Source organism: Nicotiana sylvestris, chromosome 6 (genome assembly GCF_000393655.2).
Source record: "Nicotiana sylvestris chromosome 6, ASM39365v2, whole genome shotgun sequence".
NCBI classification, from domain to species: domain Eukaryota; kingdom Viridiplantae; phylum Streptophyta; class Magnoliopsida; order Solanales; family Solanaceae; genus Nicotiana; species Nicotiana sylvestris.
Genome location: NC_091062.1, coordinates 179,533,626 through 179,537,660, shown reverse-complemented (window position 1 = coordinate 179,537,660; position 4,035 = coordinate 179,533,626).

The window sequence follows — 4,035 nt, the reverse complement described above, 5'->3', positions numbered from 1 at the left end:
CGTGTGTAAAATTTCAGGTCATTCGGACGTATTTTGGTTGGGTTTTTTATCGAAAGCGTATTTCGAGGGAAATTGGAGTTCTTAGGCTTAAATCCTTGATTAATCCGAGGTTTTGATGTTGTTTTAGGTGTTTTAAGGGTTGGTACAAGTTTAAATAAGGTATTAGGTGACGATGGTGTTTTTGGTTGAGGTCCCGGGGGCCTCGGGGTGATTTCAGATGGTTGACGGAAGAATTTTGAAGTTGAAGAGTTGCAGATTTTTGTTGCTTCTGGTATTTTCGCATCTGTGGTTTAAGGACCGCGGATGCTGTATCACAGATGCGGCTTTGGATATCGCAGAAATGGAATTTGGGTGTCCTTTCAGTGTTAGCAGATGCGGAAGTTCCACCGCAGATGCGGTTTCGCATCTGCGAAAGTAGTATCGCAGATGCGGCTCCTGTGCCATTTAATGAAAGTCGCAGATGCGACCAATGTTTCACAGAAGCAGGACCGCAGATGCGGTCCCTTGACCACAGATGCGGAAATCACTGGGCTTAAAAATGAAATTCAAGGGTTTAGTTTCAAAAGATAGAAAAATCAAATTTGAGCTCGGGAGAGGGCGATTTTGAGAGGGATTTTAAGAGAAGATCATTGGGTAACGATTATTTACCCCTTTCTAGTTATATTTCATCAATATATAGTTAATTTCATCATCTAAATTCGTATTGGGGATTAAAAATTGGGGAAAATTGGAAGAAACTTCTTAGGCCAAATTATTGAGTTTTGAATGGGTTGTTGACATCCGATTTCAGAGATTTTTATATGGTTATACCCATGAGAGTACGAGGTTTCTGAAAATATTAATTTCACCCGATTCCGAGATGTTGACCTGAGGGGCATTTTGGTCATTTTACCTAATTTTGCGTCTTAGCTTTGAATTAAATCGTAGAATCAGTTGCTTGATATGTTATTTGCGATATGCAATTGAATTGAATAGATGTGGGCCATTTGGAGTCGAATACTTATGGCAAAAGTGTGGTTTCGAGTTGATTTTGAATCGGTTCGAGGTAAGTGGCTTGTCTAACCTTGTGTGGGGGACCTTCCCCTTAGGATTGGTATGTTTGGTAACTGAATTGCCTTGTGGGTGAGGTGACGAGCGCGTACTTGTGCAAATTGTTGGAAATCCGATTTTTCTTAAAGTATTTATTAGCATGTTTCCTTTCTTGCTTTATTATACTTGCAAAATTAGCATGTTGTTTGTTAGAAAAGCATGTTTAGTTGACTTAAATTGCCTATCTGCTTAAATTGCCTTGATTGCACTACGTGAAGCATGTTAGGCTAGAATTACTTGATTCCTTGATATGAAATTTCATTTCTGAATATCTTCTTGTTGTTGCTGCATATTTACATTGGGACTACGGATGTGGGATTCTGGTAGCTCCCCCTTGCCTGTTTACTTTGGGACTGCGGGTTAGATTCCTGATAGATCCCCCTGCATATTTACTTTGGGACTGTGGGTTAGATTCCCGATAGATCCCCCTGCACAGTTATATGGACCTAGGGGATTGCACCTGGTAGATTCCCCCAGTACTGGGTATTTACATTTGGGACTACGAATCGGGATTTCCTGTAGATACCCGTGCATTGATATTTGGACTATGGGACAGTATCCTGGGAGATCCACTGGACAGTTGTAATTGGGACTACAAGACGGTATCCTGGAAGGTGCCCGGTTGTTATCTCTGTGTTGAGCTGTATTTCTTTCCATGGCTTGTTTTGTCTCTGATCTACTTGTTGTTTTTCTCGTAATTCTATGTTATTTCTTACTGTTGCACTTATTTATACTATTTTATTCCACACTGTTAACCCTTATATTGTAGCTAGGAAGAGTGAGGACGGCTAAGGCGAGAGAGAGGACGGCTCGGGATTTGGACCAAGTGAGGTGCATAAAAGATGAGGACGGCAAAGTTTTGTTGGGGGGTGACCAGATTAAGAGGAGATGGCAGACCTACTTTCATAAACTTCTAAATGAGGAAGGGGATCAGGATATTGTACTAGGTGAATTGAGGAACACCGACAGCCCCCATGAACTAAGTGATTGTCGGGACATTGAGGTCGATGAGGTCATGGAGGCAATGCGTAAGATGAGAAGGGGCAGAGCTACCGGACCAGATGAAATTCCGGTTGAGCTTTGGAGGTGTGTGGGTAGAGCAGGTTTGGAATGGCTTACTAAGTTGCTTAATGTTATATCCAAGACTAATAGGATGCCCGAAGAGTGGAGGTGGAGTACAATGGTCCCGTTGTATAAGAACAAAGGCGATATCCAGATCTGTAACAACTATAGGGGTATTAAATTACTAAGTCATACCATGAAAGTTTGGGAGAGAGTGGTAGAAATGAGAGTGCGAAGGACGATGTCTATTTCAGACAACCAGTTCGGGTTCATGCCGGGGCGATCTACCATAGAAGCTATCCACCTTATTAGGAGGATGGTGGAACAATACAGGGATAATAAGAAGGATCTCCACATGGTGTTTATCGATCTAGAGAAAGCGTATGACAGGGTTCCTAGGGAGGTCTTATGGAGATGCTTAGAGGCTAAAGGGGTCCCGGTTGCCTACATTAGGGCGATTAAGGACATGTATGATGGAGCTAAGACTCGGGTTAGGACAGAAGGAGGCGATTAAGATTATGTTCCGGTTATTATGGGGTTGCACCAAGGGTCTGCGTTCAGCCCTTTCCTATTTACCCTGGTGATGGATGCTATAACGCATCATATTCAAGGGGAGGTGCCATGGTGCATGCTATTTGCTGATGACATAGTCCTAATCGACGAGACACGACGCGGCGTCAGCGAGAGGTTAGAGGTTTGGAGACATACCCTTGAGTCCAAAGGTTTCAGGTTGAGCAGGACGAAGACGGAATACCTTGAGTGCAAATTTGGGGCAGAGCCGACGGAAGCGGGAGTGGAAGTGAGGCTTGATTCTCAAGTCATCCCTAAGAGGGGTAGTTTCAAGTACCTGGGGTCGTTTATTCAGGGGTCCGGGGAGATCGACGAGGATGTCACACACCGTATAGGGGTGGGGTGGATGAAATGGAGGTTAGCGACGGGAGTCCTGTGTGACAAGAAAGTGCCACTGTTACTGAAAGGTAAATTTTATAGGGCAGTGGTTAGGCCTGCTATGTTGTATGGGACCGAGTGTTGGCCGGTGAAGATCTCACACATCCAGAGGATGAAAGTTGCAGAGATGAGGATGTTGAGGTGGATGTGCGGGCATACAAGGAAGGATAAGATTAGAAATGAAGATATTTGAGAGAAGGTGGGTGTGGCCCTCATGGAGGACAAGATGCGGGAAGCAAGACTCAGATGGTTCAGGCACATTCAGAGGAGGAACACTGATGCACCGGTGAGAAGGTGTGAATGACTGGCGGTGGTGGGTACGAAGAGAGGTAGAGGGAGACCTAAGAAGTATTGGGGAGAGGTGATCAAGCAGGATATGGCACGACTTAGGGTTACTAAGGACATGGCCCTAAACAGGGAATTGTGGAGATCGAGCATTAAGGTTGTAGGTTAGGGGAAATTGTGATGTCTTTTTTACAGCGCACTAGAGTGAGACTATCCAGTTAGGAGTTAGTCTTAGGATGCTATTGATCAACTACTAATGATGGGCTTTATCTGCTGTGTATTAATACCTCATATGTTTCTCGTATTTCATATATCTCTTATATTGTTGTTACTTTGTTTTTTATGGCATTTATGTTATGTTATGGATTTCATGGTATTTTATGTTGTTTTATTATGAGTCGATTGATAGTACTAATATAGTGTCTCTTGTTGCCTCTTTGAGCCGAGGGTCTCCTGGAAACAGCCTCTCTGCCTCTTGGGTAGAGGTAAGGTCTGCGTACATATTACCCTCCCCAGACCCCACTTGTGGGATTACACTGGGTTGTTGTTGTTGTTAACCCTTATATTGTATTTAACCTCAGTAGGGCCCTGGCCTTCTTCATCACTACCCAACCGAGGTTAGGCTCGGCACTTACTGAGTAACCGTTGTGG